The sequence below is a fragment of the Ursus maritimus genome, unplaced genomic scaffold (genome assembly GCF_017311325.1).
Source record: "Ursus maritimus isolate PB19 unplaced genomic scaffold, ASM1731132v1 scaffold_5, whole genome shotgun sequence".
NCBI classification, from domain to species: Eukaryota; Metazoa; Chordata; class Mammalia; order Carnivora; family Ursidae; genus Ursus; species Ursus maritimus.
The window spans coordinates 78,083,376-78,094,690 of NW_024426663.1; positions in this window are offsets into that span (position 1 = coordinate 78,083,376).

Here is an 11,315-nt window from a genome sequence, read left to right on the forward strand (position 1 = left end):
AACACAAGCAGGGGGAGTGGGAGAGGAAGAAGCAGGCTCATAGTGGAGGAGCCTGACATGGGGCTCGATCCCGTAACGCCGGGATCACGCCCTGAGCCGAAGGCAGATGCTTAACCGCTGTGCCACCCAGGCGCCCCTGTTTTATTTGTTTTGTTTTGTTTTTATGACTTCTTTGTCTTATAACTGGAAGTTTGCACCTTTTGACCCCTTTTACCCATGTCGTGCACCCCTAACCACCCCACTTCTGGCAACCACCAATTTGTTCTCTGTATCTGTGAACTCGGTGTTGGTCTTTGTTTTTAAATTCCACATGTAACTGAGATCATATGGTATTTGTCTTTTTCTGACTTATTTCACTTAGCATGATGCCCTCAAGGTCCATCCATGGTGTCGCAAATAGCAAGATTTCCTTTTTTTTTTTTAAGATTTTATTTATTTATTAGAGAGAGAGAGCACGATCAGGGGTAGCGTCAGGCAGAGGGAGAAGCAGGCTCCCTGCTGAATAGGGAGTCCGATGTGGGATGCAATCCCAGGGCCCTAGGATCATAACCTGGGCTGAAGGCAGATGCTTAACTGACGGAGCCATCCAGGTGCCCCAAGATTTCCTTTTTTTATGGCTGAATAACATACATGCGTATACACACACACACATACCACATTTTCTTTACCCATTCATCCATCAGTGGACACTTAGGTTGTTTCCATATCGTGGCTATTGTAAATAATGCTGTGATGAACATAAGGGTACATGTATCTTTTAGAGTTAGTGTTTCCATTTTTCTCAGATAAATACCCAGGAGCGGAATTGCTAGGTCTTATGGTAGCTCTAGCTTGAAATTTTGAGGAACCTTCAAACTGTTTTCCACAGTGGCTGCACCAGTTTGTATTCCCACCAACAATGTAGGAAGGTTGCTCTTTCGGGGCACCTGGGGGGCTCAGTCGGTCAAGCATCTGCCTTTGGCTCAGGTCATGATCTCGGGCTCTTTGGATTAAGCCCCGAGTTGGGCTCCCTGCTCAGTGGGGAGTCTACTTCTCCCCCTCCCTCTGCCCCTCTCCCCACTCGTACTCTCTCTCAACTAAATAAAATCTTAAAAAAAAAAAAAGGTTCCCTTTCTCCACATCCTCACCAACACCTGTTGTTTCTTGTGTTGTTGATTTTAGCCATTCTGACTAGTGTGAGGTGATATCTCATTGTGGTTTTGATTTTCATTTCCCTGATGATGAGTGATATTGAGCATTTTTTCCTGTGTCTGTTAGCCATCTGGATGTCTTGTTTGGGAAAATGTTTATTCACATCCTCTGCCCATTTTACACTGGATTGTTTTCTTGATATTGGTTTGTATGAGCTCTTTATATATCTTGAATATTAACCCCGTATCAGATATATGATTTGCAACTGTCTTCTCCCATTCAGGAGGTTGCCTTTTTGTTTTGTTGATCACTTCCCTTACTGTGAGAAAGCTTTACGGTTTGATGTAGTCCCAGTTGTTTATTTTTGCTTTTATTTCCCTTGCCTGGGGAGACATAGCTAGAAAAATGTTGCTAAGGCTAAGGTCTAAGAGATTATTATGATCTCTTTTAGTTTTATGGCATCAGGTCTTAAATTTAGGTCTTTAGTCCATTTTATTTTTGTGTATGGTGTAAGAAACTGGTCCAGTTTCATTCTTTTGCAGGTAGCTGTCCAGTTTTCCCAGACCTGTTTATTGAAGAACTGTCTCTTCCCCAGTGTATATTCTTGCTCCCTTTGTCATAGATTAATTGGCCATATAAGCATGGATTTACTTCTGGGCTCTATTCTGTTGCATTGATCTCTGTGTCTATTTTTATGCCAGGACCATACTGTCTTGATTACTATAGCTTTGTGGTACATTGTTTAGGTTCCACATGTTTGTGTTTCTTCCAGTGCTTTTTTTTTTCTTGTAATTGATTTCCAGTTTCACACATTTCAGGCTTGATATGATTTCAATCTTTTTAAAAAATAAATTTATTTATTCATTTAAGAGAGAGAGAGAGTACAAGCAGTGGGGAGGGGCAGAGGGAGAAGCAGACTCCCCGCTGAGCAGGGAGCCCGATGTGGGGCTCGGTCCCAGGACCCTGGGATCATGACCTGACCCGAAGGCAGATGCTTAACTGACTGAGCCACCCAGGCGCCCCATGATTTCAATCTTTTAAAATTTATTGAGACTGTTTTTGGCCTAACGTGATCAATCCTGGAGAATGTGCCAAGTGCCCTTGAAAAGAATGTGTATTCTGCTATTTTTGGATGGAATGTTCTGTATGTATCCATTTGGTACATCTGGTCTAATGTGTCCTTCAAAGTCACCGTTTCCTTATTGATTATCTGCCTGAATGATCCATCCATTGGTGAAATTATATGTCTCTTTAGATCTAAAGTGAGTCTCTTGTAGGCAGTATATAGATGGGTCTTATTTTTTATCCATTCTCTCACCCAAAGTCTTTTGATTGGAGCATTTAGCCCACTTATATTTAAAGTAAATACTGATAGGTATGGACTTATTGCCATTTTGTTCATTGTTTTCTGGTTGTTTTTATAGTTCTTCTCTTTTCCTTTCTTCTTCTCTTGCTTTCTTCCCTTGTGAATTGATGATTTCCCTTCATGTTATGCTAGGATTCCTTTCTCTTTTTTGTGTATCTATTACAAGTTTTTGGTTTGTGATTACCATGAAGTTCCTATATAATATTGTATTTATATATATAATAGTCTTTATGGACAGTCACTTATGTTAGAACACATTCTAGAAGCACATGTTTACCCCCCCCTCCACATTTGATGTACATGATGTCACATTATACATCTTTCTATTCTGTGTTTCTCTCTTTTTTAAAAAAGATTTTATTTGAGAGAGAGAGAGAGCGCACAGGTAGGGGGAGGGGCAGAGGGAGAAGCAGACTCCCCGCTGAGCAGGGAGCCTGACGTGTGACTCAATCCCAGGACCCCCGGATCATGACCTGAGCCAAAGGCAGATGCTTAACTGACTAAGCCACCCAGGCACTTCTATTCTGTGTATCTCTTAACTAATTTTTGTAGATATAATTGATTTATTACTTTTGTCTTTTGACCTTTATACTAGCATTATAAGTGACCAATCTACTTTTACTATGTTTGCTTTTATCAGTTAATTTTTTTTCCATTCATAATTTTCTTATTTCTAATTATGGCCTTTTCTTCTTAAAAAAAATACCTTTAACATTTCTTGTAAGGTCAGCATAGTGGTGATAAACTCCTTTAACTTTTGTTTGTTTGGGAAACTCTTTATCTCCTCCAAGTCTGAATGATAACTTTGTCAGGTATTCTTGGTTGTAGGTTTTTTCCTTTCAGTGCTTTGGATACATCATGCCACTCTCTTCTGGCCTGCAAAGTTTCTGCTGACAATCAGCTGAGAGCCTTATGGAGTTTCCCTTGTACATAACTTTTGCTTTTCTCTTGCCGTTTTAAAAATTCTTTCTCTTTAATCTTTGAGATTTTAATTATTATGTGTCTTGGTGTGTGGACCTCCTTTGCTTCAGCTTGTTTGGGGCTCTCTGATTTCTGGACCTGGATGTCTGTTTCTGATTTTCATAGCCAGATGTTATGGGGGCTTGTCCCCAGACCCAGCGATAGTAGATGTGGGGCTTGATCCCTTCCCTCTTCAGGGGACCTCTGTGTCTGTTATACCCCTCTTGCTTGTGGTTTGCTGTGTGAGGACTTTGGCTCCCTACCCAGTCTCTGTCGCTCCTACCCTTCTCAATGTGATCTCCTTCTGTCTTTATCTGTGAAAGAGCTGTTCTGCCAGTGCCTGGATGTGTCTATGGGAGGAGGTGAGCTCAGGATCCTCCTCCTGCACCATCTTCCTGAGATCTCTCGAAATTAGCCTTCTCATTTTGTGGATGGTTTCCTTTGCTGTGCAGAATGCCTGTTTCTTTATTTTGCTCATTTTCCCATTAGGTAGTCAGTCTTTTTCTTCTTTATTCTGAATAGAAGTCCTTTGTCAGATAAAAGCATTGCAGGTATCTTCTTCCAAAATAGTGTATTCTGATTACCAGAACTTCTTAATTTTAGTGTGGACCAATTATCTTTTATTTTATGGCTTTTTGAGTCCGGTTTGGGAAAACTTTGCTTATCCCAAGGTTTTGAAGATAATTCTATTTTATCTTTTAGAAGCATTGTTTTACCTTTCACATTTAGGTCTATGCTCCATTTCAAATTAATTTTTGAGTGTGGTGTGAAGTAGGAATGAAGATTCATTTTTTTTCTTTATGGATATTCAGTTGACCCAGCCCCATTAATTGCAAAGACCATTCTTTTTTTTTTAATTTAAAAAATTTTTTAATAATAATTTTTTATTATGTTATGTTAGTCACCATACAGCACATCCATAGTTTTTGATGTAGTGTTCCATGATTCATTACTTGCATATAACACCCAGTGCATCATGCAATACATGCCCTCCAGTTTTTTTTTAAATTTTTTTAATTTTTAATTTTTTTAATTTTTTTTATTATATTATGTTAGTCACCATACAGTACATCCCTGGTTTCTGAAGTAAAGTTCGATGATTCATTAGTTGCGTATAACACCCACTGCACCATGCTATACGTGCCCTCCTTACTACCATCACCAGTCTATCTACTGGGTATCTACCCCAAAGATACAGACGTAGTGAAGAGAAGGTCCATATGCACCCCAATGTTCATAGCAGCATTGTCCACAATAGCTAAATTGTGGAAGGAGCCGAGATGCCCTTCAACAGATGACTGGATTAAGAAGTTGTGGTCCATATATGCAAAGACCATTCTTATCTCCACTACTATACAGTGCTACCTTTGACATGAATCAAGTGTCCATAAATGCATGGTTGTTTGGGACTATAGTCTGTTCTACTAAGCTATTTGTCCATCCTTGTATCAATAACTCAGTCTTAATTACTGTACCTTTATAAAAATCTTTAATACGGTTCTATAAATCCTCCCACTTTATCATTTTTAAGATTCTCTTGTTATTGTTGTCTCTTTTCATTTCCACATAAATTTTATAAATCAGGTTGTCAAGCTACACACACACATATACATATATACACACACACCATTACTGGGATCTGATTAAAATTGCAGTTAATCTGTAGATCAATTTGGGGAGAATTAACACCTTTATGATATTGAATCTTAAGAACTATGAACCTGGTATATTCGATTATTTAGGTCATCTTTAATTTCTCCCTATAATGCTTAATATTTTTCTGTGTAGAAGCTTTGCATATATTCTTTTACATTTACTCATCAGTATTTGATGCTTATTTGATGGCTTTGTAAATGGTATTTTTTTGAAAATTTCATTTTAATTGCTTATTGTTGGTGTATGGAAGCACAATTAACCCTGCTAAATTGACTTATTCACTTTAAGAGCTTATTTGTAGAATCTTTTGGATTTTCTATATATACCACTATGTTGTCTGTAAGTAGTGACAGTCTCATTTTTTTCCTTTCCAATCCTTACATCTTTTATTTCTTTTTCTTATCTTATCATAATGGCTAAGATTGCCACTATGACATTGAAAGAGATAGTCACAACAGGTATCCTGGTTTCTAATCTTAGGGAAAGTTTTTAATATTTCATCATTAAGTATGATGTTTGCTGTAGTTTTGAAAATACCCATTATTAGATTAAGGAAGTGCTCTTCTTTTTCTAGTTTGCTGAATGTTCTCTCTCTCTCTCTCTTTTTTAAAGATTTTATTTAAACTAATCTCTACACCCAGTGTGGGGCTTGAACTCACAACCCTGAGATCAAGACTCACATGCTTTTTTTCTTTTCTTTTTTTTTTTTTTTTTTTTAAGATATTATTTATTCATGAGAGAGAGGAAGAGAGAGAGAGACAGAGAAAGGCAGACGCAGAGGGAGAAGCAAACTCCCCTGTGGAGCAGGGAGCCTGATGTGGGACTCGATCCCAGGACCCCAGGATCATGACCCTAGCTGAAGGCAGATGCTTAACTGACTGAGCCACCCAGGCGGCCCTCACATCCTTTTCTTTCTTTCTTTTCTTTCTTTCTTTCTTTCTTTCTTTCTTTCTTTCTTTCTTTCTTTCTTTTTTCTTTCTTTTTTTTTCTTTCTTTCTTTCTTTCTTTCTTTCTTTCTTTTCTTTCCTTCCTTCCTTCCTTCCTTCCTTCCTTCCTTCCTTCCTTCCTTCCTTTTTCTTTCTTTCTTTCTTTCTTTCTTTCTTTCTTTCTTTCTTTTCTTTCTTTCTTTCTTTCTTTCTCTTCTCTCTCTCTCTCTCTCTCTTTCTTTCTTTCTTTCTCTCTCTCTCTCCTTCCTTCCTTCCTTCCTTCCTTCCTTCCTTCCTTCCTTCCTTTTTCTTTCTTTCTTTTCTTTCTTTCTTTCTTTCTTTCTTTCTTTCTTTCTTTCTCTTTCTTTTCTTTCTTTTTTTTTTTAAAGATTTTATTTATTTATGTGACAGAGAGACAGCCAGTGAGAGAGGGAACACAGCAGGGGAGTGGGAGAGGAAGAAGCAGGCTCCCAGCGGAGGAGCCCGATGTGGGACTCGATCCCGGAAAGCAGGGGTCACGCCCTGAACCAAAGGCAGACGCTTAACGACTGTGCTTCCCAGGCGCCCCCTCACGTGCTTTTCTGACTGAGCCAGCCAGGTGTCCTGAATGTTTGTTTTTTTAAAATCAGGAATGGATGTTGAATTTTAACGAGAGCTTATTCTGTAGCTATTAAACATGATTTCCCACTTTTCTTCTGTTAATGTGTTGAATCACACTGATTTTTAACCTTGCAGTTTTTGATAAATCCAAATAAGGTGTAATTTTTTTCCTATTTATATATTGTCAGATTCACTGGGCTAATATTTTATTTACTGTACTTGCATCTGTAATCATAAAAGAAATTAACCTGTGATTTTCCTTTTTTGTAATACCCTTGTTGTAATGCTAGTCTCATTTAAAGACTTGGGAAGTTTTTTTCTTTCTATTCTCTGGATAAATTTGTGTTAGTTTGGTGTCATTTCTTCCTTAAATATTAGGGAGAATTCACCAGTGAAACGATCTAAGCCCATGTCTTTTCTCTGAGGAAGGATTTTATTTTATTTTATTATTTTTAAAAAAGATTTATTTATTTTAGAGTGAGAGTGCAAGAGAGAGCAAGTAGAGGTGGGGGGGAAGGACAGGGGGAGAGAATCTTTAAGCAGACTCCCCATTGAGCCCTGAGGCAAGATTTTAAACTATAGGTTTAATTTATTGCTTAGATGTAGAATTCAGATTTCCTATTTCTTCTTTGTCAATTTTGGTACTTTGCGTTTTTTGAGGGATTTGTCTATTTCATTTAAATATCAGAATTTACTAACATAAAGTTGTCATATTATCCTTTTAAAATTTATTTTTATTGTAAAAAACACAGAACATGAAATTTGTCATCTTAACCATTTTTAAGTATATAGTTCAGTAGTGTTGAGTATATTCACATTGTTGTGAAATACATTTCCAGAGCTTTTTCATCTTGCAAATCTGAAACTCTATACCCATTAAACAACTTCCTTCTCCCTCCTTCCAACAGCCTCTGGTAACCACCATTCTACTTTCTATTTTTATAAACTTTATATTATAAAAATTTCTTTTAATGTATGTAGACTCTATAGTGATACCCCCTTTAAATCTTGATATTGGTCATTTGGGTCTTTTTTCTTGATAGCAGAGATTTATTAGCTTTATGAACAGTCTTTTTCAAGAAACAACTTCATCCTTGGTTGATTTTTTTCTGTTGTATACTTGTTTCCCACAGAGTTCATTTATGATCTTTCTTATTTCCTTCATTTGATTTAGTTAGCTGGTTTTTATTTGGGAGGAATGCTTACAACATTGACTTCTAGCTTTTTCTCTGTTCCAATATATGCATTTAAGGTCAGAGACTTTCCTCTAAATGGCCTAAGCTGCATCACACAAGTTTGATAATTTCCACTGCAATTTCTTCTCTGACTCAGCTTTTTTTTTTTTTTTTTGTAAAGTAGGCTCCATGCCCACCGTGGGGCTTGAATTCATGACCCTGAGGTCAAGAGTCAGACGCTCTACCAAGTGAACCAGCCAGGCGCCTCTGACTCAAGCTTTTTAGAAATATATCACCTGAGGTGTGCCTGGTTGGCTGTTAGTGGGGCATGTGACTCTTGATCTTGGGGTTGTGGGTTCGAGCCCCAAGTTGGGTGTCGAGATTACTTAAATAAAACCTTAAAAAAAAAGAAAAGTATTTTACTTGATTCCAAACATTTAGGGATCATTTTGATCACCTTTTCACTATTGATTTCTCACTTAATTCCACTAGTCAGAAAACATACTCTGTATGACTTCAATCCTTATATAGTTGTTGAAATTTGCTTTATCACTCAGCAGACGGTTTATTTTAGTATATACACTTGAAAATAATATATAACCTGTAGTTGATGAGTGTTATATATATGTCAATTACATCTTTGCTAATTATGTTGTTCAAATCCAGATCCTTGATGAGTATTTGTGTGCTTGTTAAAAAGAGGTGTGTTTTAATTTCCCACTATGATGCTGGAATTATTTGTCCTTTGAGATCTGTCAAGTTTGCTTCATATGTTTTTTGAGGATATATTAGGTACACAAAATTTAGAATTGTTTTTTTCTTCATGATGGATCAACTTTTTCATCATTATGAAACATCTCTCTTTGTCTTAAAACATATTTTGTCTGATATTTATACAACAATGATTTTCTTTTGGTCAGTGTTTACATGGTATATATTTTTCTATCATTTTACTTTCAGCCCTCCATTCTCATTATATTAAAGAAACATCAGATATACATAGATGTATGTGTGTATATGTATGTTTATAAATTTTAAAGTCTATCTTTATATTTAAATATTTAATCATCATTTTATATTCATTACTGACATATTGGGATTTGAATTTATGACATTAATGCTTTCTACTTTTCCCTCCTGTTTCATGTTCTTTTCCTCTTTTTAAACAAATGTTTCTTCTTTTGGATAATTTTATTATTCTATTTTTTCCTCTATATTATATATTATTTTCCTATACTTTTTGTGGCTATGCTAGCCTAGAGACTATTTTACTATATTTTAAGTTGTTACCCTGCATAACATGTATTTTTGATTTATTTTATTTATTAAATATTTTATTATTTAATTATTTGAGAGAGAGCGAGAAAGCGCATGAGCTGGGGGGAGGGGCTGAGGGAGAGGGAGAAGCAGAGAGCCCTATGCAGGATTCTATCCCAGGACCCTAAGATCATGACCTGAGCCGAAGGCAGATGCTTAACCAGCTGAGCCACCCAGGTGCCCCTATTTTATTTTATTTTTTAGAAAAGATTTATTTATTTATTTTTAGAGAGATAGATAGAGGGTGAGTGTGGAGGGGGAGGGGCAGATGAAGAGGGAGAGAGAGAATCTCAAGCAGACTTCCCGCTGATTGTGGAGCCTGACTTGGGGCTCCATCTCATGACCCTGAGATCATGACCTGAGCTGAAATCAAGAGCTGAATGCTTAACCAGTTGAGCCACCCAGGTGCTCCATCTTTGATTTATTACAGTCTAATACAAATCAGTATTTTTGCTTATTCCTGGGCAATGCAAATATCTCAAAAGCACTTTAATCCTCTTCCATCTTTTGTGCAACTGACGTCAGGTAATCGCCACATCACTATTAGAGTTCTATACATCAGTTGTCCTTTAGGTTAAGCTGCATATCTACCCTCTCTGTGGCACTTTAATCTTCCTGCATCTCCATGTTCTTATCTGGAATAATCGTCCTTCTGCCTGAAGAATTCTCTCTCGGTATTTCTGTTTGTTGGAAAAGGTCTTATTTATTTATTATTTTTGGAATGAAGCATTTCATTAATTTTTTTATTGAAGTATAGTTGACATACAATGTTACCTTAGTTTCAGGTGTACAACATAGTGAGTGATTCAACAATTCTATACATTATGCTGTGCTCACCGAGATAAATGTAGCTAACATCTGTCACCACACAAAGTTATTACAATATTATCGACTATATTCTCTATGCTGTACTTTTCATCCCTGTGAATTAATTATTTTATACATATTTATTTTTGACGATTTTTTTCCTAGGCTGTTTAGGTTGGCAGGTTTTTTCCCCCCTAACACTTCACGTCACTGTTTTCTGGTTTTCATTGCTTTTGTCAAGACACCAACTCTCAGTCCTCTACTGTTGCTTTAAAGGTAACATACCTCATACTGAAGAAGGAAAAACAAAGCTGGAGGGCTCATACGTCCGGATCTCAAAGCTACTACAAAAGTATGGTAATAAATATAGTGTGGCATTAGCATCAAGATAGATAGAACAATGACATATAATTTAGAGTGTACAAATAAACTCATATTATGCTTAACTGATTTTCAACAAGGGTGCCAGGACCATTCAATGGGGGAAAGAATAATCTCTTCAACAACTGGTACTGGGACAAATGGATATCTACTTGCAAAAGGATGAAGTTGGACCCTTATCTCACACTAATACATACATATTAACTCAAAATGGATCAAAGACCTAAATATAAGAGCTGAAACTACAAAACTCTTGGAAGTTTTTGTGACCTTGAATTAGGCAACAGTTTCCTAGATAGGACACCTAAAGCGTAAGCTACCAAAGAAGACAAATTGCGCTCCATCAAAATTAAAAACTTGTGCTTTGAAACACACTATCAAGAAAGTGAACAGATAACTCATAAAATGGTAGAAAATATTTGCAAATCATATACCTGACAAGGGCCAAGTATCTGGAATATATAAAGAATTTTTATAACGCCACAACAAAAGACAAACAATGAAATTGCTAATTAAAAAACAAAGGACTTGAACAGACAAAGGACTTCTAAAGAAGGCATACAAGTGGTCAGCAAGTACTTGAAAGGTGCTCATAATCATTAGTCACTAGGGAAATGCAAATTAAAACCACAATGTGGTACCATTTCACGTTCACTAAAAATGGCTACAATTTTATTTATTTATTTATTTTTAAAGATTTTATTTATTTGACACAGAGAGAGAGACAGCCAGCGAGAGAGGGAACACAAGCAGGGGGAGTGGGAGAGGAAGAAGCAGGCTCATAGCGGAGGAGCCTGATGCGGGGCTCGATCCCAGGATTCTGGGATCACATTCTGAGATGAAGGCAGATGCTTAACGACTGACCCACCCAGGCGCCCCAAAAATGGCTATGATTTTTAAAAAACATTTTTTAAAGATTTCCTTATTTATTTGAGAGAGAATGAGAGCAAGAGAGATCACAGAGGGAGAGGGAGAAGCAAACTCCTCGCTGAGCAG